Consider the following 15,283-nt stretch of genomic DNA (forward strand, 5'->3'; position numbering starts at 1 on the left):
ATAAGTCAAGGATCATTACTAAGGCCCAGAGAGATTTCGAAAAACTCTGAGAGAGTAGCCAGAAATGACCCCCAGAGGAATACTGGATGTATGAAACTGGTGAAAAGTAACCTCTAGAATTAATGGAAAGTTTATAAATTGGGGTTTGTACCCCTAAATGACTATGATAACTATGCAAGCTGTAGTGATAAACACAGTCAGAATTGAACCATGGATTCCCATTCTCTTCCCCAATCTATTCCTCAACAGAGCAAGTTTTCCCCATTCCAGATTATCTGGCCAAATTCTAGGCGTCATCACTGATGGCTGTTCTCATAATTTCAAAGTCATTCAAATTTTACCAGTTAAGAACTCAGATGTAATGGAGAAGAGATAACCCATCTCCACTCTGTTCTGTCTGAATTCCAAACATACTGAATCCATGAGCATAATAAAATGGTTATTGATCCACAACACCAAGCTATGGAGCAGTAAATGACTGGAATAGATTCTACTAATTTGTTCTTTATTTTACTTGTTTGTTTGTTTTTAGAGACATGGTCTTGCTCTGTCGTCCTCGCTGGAGTGCAGTGGTGCAATCACTGCTCACTGCAACCTTGAACTCCCGGGCTCAAGCAGTCCTCCCACTTCAGCTTCCCAAGAAGCTGGGACTACAGCTACACACCACCACCACACCCAATTTATTTTTCATTTTAGTCCATCCTTTAATCCGTCAGTATTTTCTTTTCCATATTCCATTCTATTCCATTTTTATTTCATTTCTATTCCATCTTTCAAAGCCTTGTATACTATACAGGATTTCACTCCAAATTCCATTCTGTTATATTCCATCATGCTATTTCTAAATCTATAGTGCATGTTTTATAGTCCATTTATTTCATGCCATTGCATTTTTTGTTCCATTTTATATTTTTCTTCTATTTTCAGTTTTCTTTAAAATTTTATTTCACTCTATATTCCATTTTATTCCTCTTCTCATATAACATTACATCTTTTCTTTTATTCCATACACCATTCAATATATTTTCATTCCCCTTTCCATTCCATTTTCCCATTGTATTCCATTCAATTTCTATTGTATTTAATTTTCTATTTCATAGCCTGTTAAAGTCCATATTCTATGCCTTATTTCTTTCTAGTTTCCACTGTAACCAGTCTCCATTTTATGCCGTTCTTCATTACATTTCAAATTGTTTCCATTTCATATTATTTAACATTCCAAATACTATTCCATTCTATTTTGTGTTCTTTGCAATTTCTTTTGTTTGTTTGATTGATATTTTAAAAATTCAATAGTTTGGGGGGTACAGGTGGGTTTTGGTAATATAGATAAGTTCTTTAGTGGTGATTTCTGAGAATTCAGTGCATGCATCACCCAAGCAGTATACATTGCAGTTAATTATGTAGTCTTTTATCCCTCAGCCTCCTCTCAATCGTCTCCCTTGAGTCCCCAAAGTCCATTATATTACTCTTATGCCTTTGCATCTTCATAGCTTAGCTCCCACTTAAAAGTGAAAACATACAACATTTGGCTTTCCATTCATGAATTATTTCACTTATAATAATGGCCTCCCGGAGGTTGCAGTGAGCCGAGATTGCACCACTACACTCCAGCCTGGGCGATAGAGCAAGACCCCGCCTCAATAATAATAATAATAATAACGTCCTCCAACTCCATCCAATTTGATGCAAAAGACATTATTTTGTTCCTTTGTATAGTTGAGTAGTATTCCATGATGTATATAAACCACATTTTCTTTATCCACTCATTGGTTTATGGGCACTTATGTTGGTTCCATATCTTTGAAATTATGAATTGTGCTGCTATAAACGTGTGTGCATGTGTTTTTTTCATATAATGTATTCTTTTTCTTTGAGGAGATACCTAGTAGTGGGATTGCTGAGTTGAATGGTAGTTGTAATTTTGCTTCTTTAAGGAATCACCATACTGTTTTCAGTTTCTCATCCATCCTACTAAACATCCCATTGCATTTTGCCAAAATTGTTAAAACAGTGAGTTTTAGGAGAACAGCTAACCAATATTTTTATCCAAGATTTACATACTGTATTGCCTTATATGAAGAATTTTAACTTCTGGGAATTTATCCACGACAAGAACCAAATGAGAATATGAACACATTTTCGCAAGAAGGGTATGTGTCACAGTAATGTGTTAGAGAGTGAAAATTTGGAGACGACATAAATGTTGGAAATATAAGAATGTTTGAAAATATATGCTTCCTCTATAAATGGAATATTTCTAGTTACAAAATGACCTTGTGAAAATGTATTATTTGACATGGAAAGTATGATCTTTTGTAAAGTGTATAATCCAAAACACGGATTAAAAATCAATATGTATGGATAAATAATTCTATTTTCATAAACGAAACAAAAACTTAAAACATGTATAAATAGCTATTCTGCCAATATATAGTTGAACATTTTCAGTAATTGTCTATGAGTGTGTGGGAATTTAGGTGCTAATTTTCTTACATTTGCTTTTCTGCTTTGGGTATTAAGTATGCAAACTTTTTGTAGCAATTACTAAAAATAAGTATCTGAATATTAAATTTCAAGCCAGTACATCACAGCATATTTATATTAATAGAAACTAGACATCGTTTTCCAAGAATGGAGAATATGTACAATAAATTAAGGCACATTTATCCCTGGATTACTATGCAGCCCATACAAATGTCGATGGATGTTTAAGAACAGTACCACCTTTAATCACAGGTAATCTCTGTGCATGCCTCAGGGGTCCAGGCAAGCAGAAGCATCTTTCCAGAATTTCTAAATTCCCCTCTGGTACCTGAGACCTGCGGGAGGCAGCAGTGCCTCCTCATTTTGATCTGCTCTTCAACCCTTCTATCCACCCCAGTAGAGCTTGAGGTAATCCAAAGGTCAGGAGAAGTCCTGGGGCTGTCCTCTCTGGGGTCATCCATGGGCATAGTGTTGTGATCATATTCCATGAGGAACTGCTTGCTAGGGGACATCTTTTGTTGACCAGTGTGGAATTTCTTTCAGGAGATTGCTTAAGATTGAGCCACTAGAATGGCGCTGACATGCTGATTTTGGTCACTCAAACTGTTTATAACCCTACCCCCGCCAACACACGCACACTTTTAAGGGTTATATTTAAAAATCAGGAAATATACATTATTGACCAGGCTGGGGCAGACCCCAGAGGGCTGGCTCACACCCTTCTGTCTGATGTCAGTGGGAACTGGATTGGACCTCTGTGAAGATGAGAAGAGTTACATGATATATAGCTCAACAATCAGAAGCAAAAATTCAACCAAGGTCTGCCTACCCACCCCTTGATCTTCTAGTCCTGGTTCTACCTGTGTTTACAGCAGTGTTTCTCTCTCTAAGAACCTGATATTATGGCTATCCAGTCATACTGGGAGAAGGAGCAGCAGTTTGAATTCATGCAAGTTGAAGTGACCAGAAGGACTAAGAATGAGGTTGTCCTTGCCACTATTGATGCCAGCAAGAGCAGCAACCTAGATCCTGTTTCCCAGATTCCTCTAAGTCTCAAGTGACCTGATGTCCTTGAGTTCCAAACCCAGCAGCATGGAAGTTTTCTCTACCACAGCGTCTATTTCTATCATTGTTGTGGGCCCTCTGATGGTTAATATTAGGTGTCAATTTGACTGCATTGAAGAATGCCTAGATGGCTGGTGAAGCACTATTTCTTGGTGTACCTGTAAGGATGATTTCAGAGGAGATCGATATGCAAGTCAGTGAACTGAGAGAGAAAGACCTCACTCTTAATGTGGGCAAGCACCACTCAGTTGCCAGTGTCGCTAGAACAAAGCAAGAAGAAGGGTAGTATTCACCATTCAGCTTGCTGAGTTTTCTCTCTCTCTTTCTGTCTCTATCTATGTCTTCCCAAACAGGACGCTATCTCTCCTACGGTCCTTGGACACAAGACTCCAAGTTCTTTGGGCTTTGGACTCTGGGACTTGCACCAGTGGCCTCCAGGGGCTTTCAGGCATTCTGCCTCAAACTGCAGCTGCGTTGTAGGCTTCCCCAGTTTTGAGACTTTTGGGCTTGGACTGAACAATGTTACCAACATTCCCCATCTTGCAGGTGACCTGTCATGGGACTTCACCTTTCTAATTGTGTGAGCCAATTCTCCCTAATAAACTCATTTATATAAATATATATATGAGTGTTTGTGTGTATATATAAAATATAAACACATATATCCACACACATATATGCATACACATACACAAATATATATGTATGTTTGAGCATATATATGTGGATTTAGTATACATATGTGTGTATATAGTATATGTATATACACACACTTGAACATATATATATTTTTGTGTATGTATATATGTATATATGTGTGTGTGTGTGTGTGTGTGTGTGTATCCTATTGGTTCTGTCCCTCTAGAGAACCCTGACTATTACAGATTTTGGTAACAGGAGTGATTTTAAGAAACAGAATTTTAAGCATGAATTTTCATAATTGGTTTGAGAGTTTCTGGAATTGGTTCTTGATATGGTTTGGCTCTGTTTCCCCACCTAAATCTCATCTCAAATTGTAATTCCCATAATCACAATGTGTTGAGGGAGGGACCTGTTGGGAGGTGACTGGATCATGGGGGCAGTTTCCCACATGCTGTTCTTGTGATAGTGAGTGAGTTCTCTCGAGATCTGATGGTTTTATAAGTGTTTGATAATTCCTCCTTCACATACTCTCCTCTCTCCTGCCACCTTGTAAAGAGGGTGCCTGCTTCCCCTTCCACCAAACTCGCAATCTGCCAAGGAATCATCTGTTTCCTAGAACTTCCAAGGCCTCTGGAAGAGGTCCGAGCCTTTGCTGACATCCTCTCTCTAAGGTCTCAGCACAGCAGCTGAGTCTGAGGTCTGGCAGCCCAACAAGGCTCTGCCCTCCAAGGCCATGATTAACAACCAGGCCCTGCTCTCCTCAATCACACCAACATGCCAGGCCCTGTTCTTCAAAGCCATGGATCACAGAAAGGCCCTGCCTTTAGAAGCCATGCCCCCCAACTAGGCCCTTCTGCAGCTGGCACTGCATAGGGAAGACAAGCCCTCCACACTCACCCTTTTGTACCTGGGCCTGCTGTCCTGAATCCTGTTTTTCCTGTTGGGTTTGCCTTTTGAAGGCTTGTCTTCAGAGTCCTTCCATCTCCCTTGGTCTTGAGGTCCTACGTGTTGCCTCCCAGCTGGTGATGCCATTTGAGTTAATGTCACTTTATCTTCACATCCTGGTAAATTCTCCTTTCTTTATTCTGGGCAAAGTGGTAGAAACCTCTTATTCTCTCTAAAGTTTCTTAGTCTGAGTCACTCCTCCTCCCACACTGGGTTTTTCGTTCTGAGCTCCTCCTCCCCTTATAATGCCTTATCATGCTTTTTTTTCTCCTTCACTCCAACTCCAGCCTGTCCCTCCTAGAATTAGGCATGCCTTGCTACCCTGAGCCCTGCCTCTCCAAAACTGCAAACCCAAATAGAGGGTACATCTGCCCCTACACTGCCTGTGCTATGACCTTCAAGGAGCAACTTCCAAGACCCAAAGATGGTATCATGTGCAAGAATGGAGGTCACAGATATCCTAGAGGATAATACAGCAGGAAGTGCATGGGTGTATGTAGTGTTCATCTTAGGGGATGTTTTAGCAGCATGTGCATCCATAGAGGGTATCTACATTCATCATTCATCTACTGTGTTAAGTGGATTGTCCACTCAATGGTTACCTGTGGGGTTTCTAAGAGTTCTCCTAGCCACAGGCAACATTATGGGAAGTTTTAAAACCTCTCCTCCCCTTCCCATGACTCAGCCACTCAGCACTTACCTGTGATTGACCCTTGATTCTAGGTCCCCTGCTCCCTCAAAGGGCCTACCTTAGCCCTTGAGCTGAAATTTCCCTTAAGTTGAATTTTGTGGCAGAAGATTAACAAAAAATGTAGCCATCATTCTAGTGGACACTAAGGAAGAGTGAGAGAGAGTAAAATCTTATCCCAGCAATATTTATTGGCTCTATTTGAAATACAGTTTTGACCATGAAATTCCCATTTAGACACTTCATACCATCTTAGCACACGTAATTTGCAACTTGGACAAGAAAAACAGCAGAGTTTATCCAAATGTGTTTGAAGAAAGAAAGGGATGGTGGAGGTATCCAGGGTCAAGAAGTCAAGGTTATGTGGGGGTAGGGAGGGCAGTGAGAGGATAACCCAGACTCAGAATCATAAAGGAAGAGACAGTAGGGGTTAGAAGACTGAGGGGCAAAGATCTCAGTTTTTAGGGGAGGAAAATGTTTACATGTGAGAACAGGTGCTCCTGAGGTCTGCAGGGGTTGGAGGAGACTAGGGCAGTGATTCTAGTTTAATAATTGATGTGGAAAAGTGGTCAGGTATTAAGTTAAAAAATGTTAATGATTAATCTCATTTTTTAAAAAGTAGTTGTGTCTGAGATTGTGAACATATACATGAGAGTGTGTGTGTTTGTGTGTGTGTGTAGACATGTTTGAAAAAAATTGAATGGGTGTACACCATGCTGTGAACAAAGTATATACCCAGTTGTTGACATACTGATGAGGAAGTCTTCTTATATTTTATTTTCTACATTTTCCACCTTGATCATATCACTACTTCCATGATGAGACCCAACTGAGCTGTTTTTCAAATAATTAAGTTGTGGAGACATGGTAGAAGTTGTGGAGACATTCATCTTAAAGTGAATGGAATGAAAAAAATATTTAAAAAAACAACAACAAAATGAACTCTTTCTCTCTCTCCTTTCCTATATTTCTGCTCTCTTTTCTTTTGGTTTTCTGGTATGTAGCCTGAATTGGCATTAGACCTGGCCAAAAAGGTCCCTAGTCCTGAGCCCCTTATTTTAGAGACTCCTTCTCAGAATCTCCTCATACTACATTTCATCCCAGAAATAGGATCCCACAGGGACAAGAGAATGAGTTCCTCAGGTCCTGACATTCTGCCAATTTTGTAGAAAAATATCAGACACTCTAATTCTTTTAGAATACTTCCAAAGCCAGTGAGGACCTATTCTTAAAGTTCTGCCTAAGGAAGGAAGAGCTGGGCCTAAATATGCTCAATACTAGACACAAAAGGTGGCCAAGTGGCCACTGTTTGTGCGAGCACTGTTTGTGGGAGGTATGGGTTAAGACAGATTCAGGGTTAGGTATGAAGGGCTGCATAGTGTAGTATATAGCTGGCATGGAAAGAGGAGATTCAAGACATGGGCCAGGGGATTAAAGATTTAAATCTAAGACCTCAAGCTATGAAACTACTACATAAAATGTTGAGAAAAAATGTCCAGGACATTTGTCTGGGTAAAAATTTTTTAAGCAATACCCCTCAAGCACAGGCAATCATAGCACAAATGAACAAATAGGATAACATTAAGTTAAAAAGCTTCTGCACAGTAAAAGATACAATCAACAAAGTGAAGAGTCAGCCCACAGAATGGGAAAAATACTTGCAAACTACACATCTGATAAGTGGTTATAATCCAGAATATATAAGGAGCTCAAACAACTCTATAGGAAAAAATCTAATAATTAGATCAGAAAATGGGCATATTTGAATAGACATTCCTCAAAATAAGACATACAAATGGCAAACACACATATGAAAAGGTGCTCATTTATCATCCGAGAAATGCACATCAAAACTACAATGAGTTATCATCTCACCCCAATTAACATGGCTTATATCCAAAAGACAATCAATACCGCATGTTGGTGATAATGTGAAGAAAAGGAAATCTTTGTATACTGTTGGTAGGAATGTAAATTAGTAAAACCACTATAAAGAACAGTTTGAAATTTCCTCAAAAAACTAAACATTGAGCTACCATATTATCCAGCAACTCCACTGTGGTATATATACACAAAAGAAAGGAAATCAAGATATTGAAGAGATATTTGCATTCCTATGTTTGTTGCAGCACTGTTTACTATAGCTAAGATTTGGATGCAACCTAAGTGTCCATCAACAGATGAATGGATAAAGAAAATGTGGTACATCTACACAATGGAATACTACTTAGCCCTAAAAAATAATGAGATCCTATCATTTGCAACAACATGGATAGAACTAGAGATCATTATGTTAAGTGAAATAAGCCAGGTACATAAACCCAAACATCGTATGTTCTCACTTATTTGTTGGATCTAAAAGTCAAAACAATTGAACTTGTAGGCATAGAGAGTAAAAGTTTCCTTACCAGAGGCTGAGAAGGGTAGTGGGGGCCTGGCGGGAGGTGGGGATGGTTAATGGGTTAAAAAAAAAAAATAGAATGAGTAAGACCTACTATTTGATAGAACAACTGGGTGACTATAATCAATTATAACCTAATTGTACATCTTAAAATAATTTATAGAGTATAATTGCATTGTTTCTACCTCAAAGGATAAATGCTTGAGGGGACAGATACTCCAGTCTCCGTGATGTGCTTATTTCACATTGCATGCATGTATGAAAATATCTCATGTTTCACTTAAAATTATACAACTACTATGTACCCACAAAAAATAAAAAATAAAATTAAAATAAGTTTAAAAACAGTGCTGCTATGAACATAAATGTACAATTTATGTTTGAACATCTGTTTTAATTATTTTGATTATATACCCCAAATTAGAAATTATGGTTCATATGGTAATTCTCTAACTTCTTGAGAACCCACCAAACTTTCCACAGTGGCTGCACCATTTTACATTTTCCCCAGAAATGCATGTGTGTTCTACATTCTCTATATCCTCACCAAAACTTATTATTTTCCTTTTTTAATCACAGCTGTCCCCTTTAGTGTCAAAAGATATCTTATTCTGGTTTGGATTTGTTTTCCATTAAGGACTAAGTACTTTGAGTATTTTTTTCATGTGCTTGTTTGTCATTTGCATATGCTATTTGAAGAAATGCCTATTTAAACTTTTTGCCCATTTTTAAAATTAGGTTTTTGCTATTTTATTGTTGAGTTATAAGCACTCATTATATATTATGGATATAAGAACCTTATTAGATATATGATTTACAAAATTTCTTTTTGTTTTAGACAGAGTCTTGCTCTGTCACCCAGGCTGGAGTGCAGTGACGCGATCTTGGCTCACTGCAACCTCCACCTCCCAGGTTCAAGAGATTCTCCTGCCTCAGCCTCCTGGCAAATATTTTATCCTATCTTGTGGATTGCCCTTTTACTCTGTTGATAGTATCCTTGATGTATAAAAGTTTTAATTTTGATGAAGTTCAATTTAATTATTGTGTTATTGCTTATGCTTTGAGTGCCATATTTAAAAAACCATTGCCAAATCCAAGGTTGTAAAGATCTGCCAGTATATTTTCTTCTAAGAGTTTTATATTTTTAGTTCTTATATTTAGGTCTTTGATCTATTTATAATTAATTATTGTATGTGGTGTGAAGTAAGGATTAAACTTTATTGTTTCACCTGTGGATATCCAGTTGACCCAGCATCATTTGTTAAATAAACAATTATTTCTCCATTGAATGGACTTGGTACCCTTGTCAAAAATTATTTAACCATAAATATATGGGTTTATTTCTGGACTCTCAATTTTATTCTATTTAGTTGCTCTATATGTCTTTTCTTATGCTGGTACCATATGGTTTTTTTGTTTTTTTTTTACTTTGTAGTAAAGTTTTAAAAACAAAAAGTGTCAGAACTCCAACTTTATTCTTCTTTTAAATTTTTTTTTTTGTATACTGGGTCCCCCACACTTCAATGTAAATTTTAGGATCAGGTTTTCCATTTCTTCAATAAAAATCATTTGTATTTTTAAAAGAATTACATTAAATATGTACCTTGCTTTGGGAAGTTTTGTCATCTAAATAATATTAAATGTTCTAATTCACGAATATGTCATGTCTTCTTATTTATTTAGGTCTTCTTTAATTCTTTCAACAGTTTTTGAAGTTTTCAGTATACAAGTCTTGCACATACTCATTTCAATTCATTTCTATGTATTTCATTATTTTTGATGCTACTGTCAATGAAACTTTTAAAACTTTTACTTTGGCATTTTTCAGTGATGATATATAGAAATACAGCTGATTTTTGCATGTTGACTTTGTTTTTTGTTTTCTTTATTTCTTCTAAAGAAAAAAAAGGGAGACATGTGCAGAACATGCAGGTATGTTACACAGGTGTACGTGTGCCATGGTGGATTGCTGAACCTATTGACCTGTCCTCTAAGTTCTCTTCCCTCATCCCCCACCCCCTAAAAGGCCCTGGTGTGTGTTGTTCCCCTCCCTGTGTCCATGTATTCTCAATGTTCAACTCCCACTTATGAGTGAGAACATGCGTTGTTTGGCTTTCAGTCCCTGTGTTAGTTGCTGAGGATGATGGCTTCCAGCTTTATCCATGTCCCTGCAAAGGACATGATCTCATTCCTTTTTATGGCTGCATAGTATTCCATGGTGAATATGTACCACAGTTTCTTTATCCAGTCTATCATTGATGGGCATTTAAGTTGGTTCCATGTCTTTGCTATAGTAAATAGTGCTTCAGTAAACATACATATGAATTTGTCTTTATAGTAGAATGATTTATGTTCCTTTGGGTATATACCCAGTAATGGGATTACTAGGTCAAATGGTATTTCTGGTCCTAGATCCTTGAGGAATTGCCACACTGTCTTCCACAATGGTTGAACTAATTTACATTCCCACCAACAGTGTAAAAGCATTCCTATTTCTTCCTAGCCTCGCCAGCAACTATTGTTTACTGATTTTTTAATAATCTCCATTCTGACTGGCGTGGGATGATATCTCCTTGTGGTTTTGATTTGCATTTTTCTGATGACCAGTGATGTTGAGCTTTTTTTCATATGTTTGTTGACATCGTAAATGTCTTCTTTTGAGAAGTGTCTGTTCATATCCTTTGCCCACATTTTGATGAGGTCATTCAATTTTTTCTTGTAAATATGTTTAAGTTGCTTGTAAATTCCGGATATTAGACCTTTATCAGACGGGCAGATTGCAAAATTTTCTCTCATTCTGTAGGTTGCCTGTTCACTCTGATGATAGTTTCTTTTGCTGTGCAGAGGCTCTTTAGTTTAGTTGGATCCCATTTGTCAATTTTGTCTTTTGTTGCCTTTACTTTTGGTGTTTTTGTGATTAAGTCTTACCCTGTGCCTATGTCCTGAATCATATTGCCTAGGTTTTCTTCTAGGGTTTTTATGGTTTTGGGTTTTACATTTAAGTCTTTAATTCATCTTGAGTTAATTTTTGTATAAGGTCTAAACAAGGGGTCCAATTTGAGTTTTCTGCATATGGCTAACCAATTTTCCCAGCACCATGTACCGAATAGCATATCCTTTCCCCATTGCTTGTTTTTGTCAGGTTTTTCAAAAACCAGATGGTGGTAGATGTGTGATGTTATTTCTGAGGTCTCTGTTCTGCTCCATTTGTCTATATGTCTGTTTTGGTACCAGTACCATGCTGTTTTGGTTACTGTAACCTTATAGTATAGTTTGAAGTCAGGTAGCGTGATGCCTCCAGCTTGGTCTTTTTGTTTAGGATTTTCTTAGCTATATGGGGTCTTCTTTGATTCCACATAAAATTTAAAATAGTTTTTTCTAATTCTGTGAAGAATGTCAATGGTAGTTTGATGAGAATAGCATGAAATCTATAAATTACTTTGGGCAGTATGGCCATTTTCATGATATTGATTGTTCTTATCCATGAGGATGGAATGTTTTTCCATTTGTTTGTGTCCTCTCTTACTTCCTTGAGCAGTGGTTTGTAGTTCTTCTTGAAGAGGTCTTTCACATCCCTTGTTAGCTGTATTGCTAGGTATTTTATTCTCTTTGTAACAATCGTGAATGGGAGTTCGTTCATAATTTGGCTCTCTGCTTGCCTATTGTTGGCATAAAGGAATGCTTGTGATTTTTGCACATTGGAGAGTTTGCTGAAGCCCAGGACCAGACGGACTCACAGCTAAAGTCTACCAGAAATACAAAGAGGAGCTGGTACCATTCCTTCCAAAACTATTCCAAACAATTGAAAAAGAAGGACTCCTCCTTAACTCATTTTATAAAGCCTGCATCATCGTGATACCAAAACTGGAAGAGACACAACAAAAAAAGAAAACTTCAGGCCAATATCCCTGATGAATTATATTGTTTCATGCATTTGTATTTTAAGTCATATAAGAATAAATTAGGAATTACAAACTGAAAGCCCAATAATACTTGCTTTTTAAATTACCTATGCAGTTACATTTACTAGTATTATTTTTGTAACTTTTATTTTAGTTTCAGGGGTATATGTGCAGGTTTGTTACACAGGTAAATTGCATGTCTTGGGGGTTTGCTGTACAGATTATTACCCAGGTAATAAGCACAGTACCCTATAGGTATTCTTTCTTTATATGGCTTTGAGTTACTGTATAGTGAACTTTCATTTTAGCCTGAAAAAAAAATCCTTTTGGTACTTCTTGTAGGAAAAATCTACTGGCAAGAATCTTCCTCAGCTTTTGTTTATCTGGGCATGTTTTAATTTCTCCATCACTTTTTTTTTTTTTTTTTTTTTTCCCAGGCTGGAGTGCAGTGGCGCAATCTCGGCTCACTGCAAGCTCTGCCTCCCGGGTTCACGCCATTCTCCTGCCTCAGCCTCTCCGAGGAGTAGCTGGGACTACAGGCGTCCGCCACCACGCCCGGCTAATTTTTTTTTTTTTGTATTTTTAGTAGAGACGGGGTTTCACCGTGGTCTTGATCTCCTGACCTCGTGATCCGCCTGCCTCGGCCTCCCAAAGTGCTGGGATTACAAGCGTGAGCCACCGCGCCCGGCCTCTCCATCACTTTTGAAGCATAGCCTTAAAATGCAGTGTTCCTGGTTAGAATTGGTTTTTCTTTCAGCACTTCAAATATTTTTCCACTGCTTTATAGTTTCTATTGTTTCTGATGAGAAAGCAGCTGCTGCTAATCTTATTGCGGATCCCTTATGAGTGATGAGTCATTTCTCTCTTGTTGCTTCCAAGAATGTCTTTTTTTCTTTGGCTTTTTACAGTTTCATTATAATGTGCCTCAGTGGGGACCTCTTTAATTTTATCTTTCGTGTATTAATTGAGCTTCTTGGAAGAGAAGATTTGTGTCTTTTGTCAGATTTGTGAAGTAGAGGTTCATTATTTAATAATTAAAATATTGTGAATATTCTTATTTAAATAAAAATTATTGTTATTTAATAAACCTATGATTTCTATCAAGAAAATTAAAATCTGCTGCTGCCCCTGATGTAAGATTCTAAAACATTTCTATCTTTGCATTCAGTAACACTGCTAGACAAATGATGGACAATATTACTAACGTATGTCTCTTCCAGGGAAAAAATTTTGATGTTTCTTTCTATTATATTATTGTTATAGAATTACTATACTCTGTGTGTGTGTGTGTGTGTGTGTGTGAGAGAGACAGAGAGAGAGACAGAGAGAGACAGAGACCAAGAAGTTGAGAGAGGTAAATATGAAATTATAATAAAAGGTAGTATGTGTTACAATAAAAATAGAACAGAACGAAGAACAAGAACCTCACACCAAATGTGCAGTGGTATAACTCGACAGAATATGTGAATGGAGAAAGAGGAGGAGTCCTGCCTCACCAATGCGGTGGTGTAATTGGACAGTGAATGTTAGCTGACCAAAGAGAAAAAAAATAAGCAGCCTAATTGGTACAGTGCTATAACTTGGCAGCAAATGTGAATGTGGCAGGAGTCCTGCATCATCATAGAAGTTATGTAACTGGACAGGGCATGTGAATGGGGAAAAGAAGCACCTTGAACACTTATGTTGTAGTGTAACTAGATAGATGACATGATCATAGAGTACAGAAAAAGCCAGACACCATCACTGTAGTGTTAAGGGACAGGAGATGTGAATGGGGAAAAGAAGAAGAGCACTCATGATAGCACAATGGAGTGAATATAGTCAATAACAATTTAATTGCACATTTTAAAATAAAGAGTATAATTGGATTATTTGTAACACAAAAGATAAATGCTTGAAGTGTTGGATGCTCCATTTACCCTGCTGTGATCATTAACACTGTATGCCTGTATCAAAAGATTTTATATACTCCATAACTATATACACCTAGTATATAGTCACAAAAAATAAAAATTAAAAAAGAGTACCTAAATGCCTGTACAATATAATTAGTGGAGAAAAGAAGAGAAAAGACCAAAAAGGTAGTCCTACACCATTAGTACAATGGGATATCTAGATATATAATGTGAATAGGGCAAGGAGACAAGCCTCGACTTATAAATGCATTGTGTAACTAGGCAGAGGATGTGAACAGTGATAAAAGAAAAACTTCAGCCGAATTAAATTTAAAGCAGTTTAATTGAGCAATGAACAACTCACAAATCAGGCAGCCCCCAGAATCACAGCAGATTCAGAGACTCCAGTGCAGGCACATGGCAAAAGAAGATTTATAGACAAAAAAAAGGGAAATGACATACAGAAATTGGAGGTGAGGTACAGAATGGCTGGATTGGTTACAGCTTAGCATTTGTTTTATTTGAACACAGTTTGAACACTCAGCAATGTATGAATGGTTAAAGTATGGCCACTGGGTTTTGCCAAGACTTAGGGATTGTTACAGGTACATACTTCTGAGTTAGGTTTTCAATCCTGTCTACTATTTTTTTTCTCTCTTTTTTTTAAATTATACTTTAAGTTTTAGGGTACGTGTGCACAACGTGCAGGTCTGTTACATATGTACACATGTGCCATGTTGGTGTGCTGCACCCATTAAATCATCATTTAACATTAGGTATATCTCCTAATGCTATCCTTCCCCCCTCCCCAAACCCCACAACAGGCCCCAGTGTGTGATGTTCCCCTTCCAGGGACCATGTGTTCTCATTGTTCAATTCCAACCTATGAGTGAGAACACGCGGTGTTTGGTTTTTTGTCCTTGCGATAGTTTGCTGAGAATGATGGTTTCCAGCTTCATCCATGTCCCTACAAAGACATGAACTCATCATTTTTTATGGCTGCATAGTATTCCATGGTGTATATGTGCCACATTTTCTTAATCCAGTCTATCTTTGTTGGACATTTGGGTTGGTTCCAAGTCTTTGCTATTGTGAATAGTGCCGCAATAAACATATGTGTGCATCTGTCTTTATAGCAGCATGATTTATAATCCTTTGGGTATATACCCAGTAATGGGATGGCTGGGTCAAATGGTATTTCTAGTTCTAGATCCCTGAGGAATCGCCACACTGACTTCCACAATGGTTGAACTAGTTT

This window comes from Hylobates moloch, unplaced genomic scaffold, assembly GCF_009828535.3.
Source record: "Hylobates moloch isolate HMO894 unplaced genomic scaffold, HMol_V3 SCAFFOLD_7, whole genome shotgun sequence".
NCBI lineage: Eukaryota > Metazoa > Chordata > Mammalia > Primates > Hylobatidae > Hylobates > Hylobates moloch.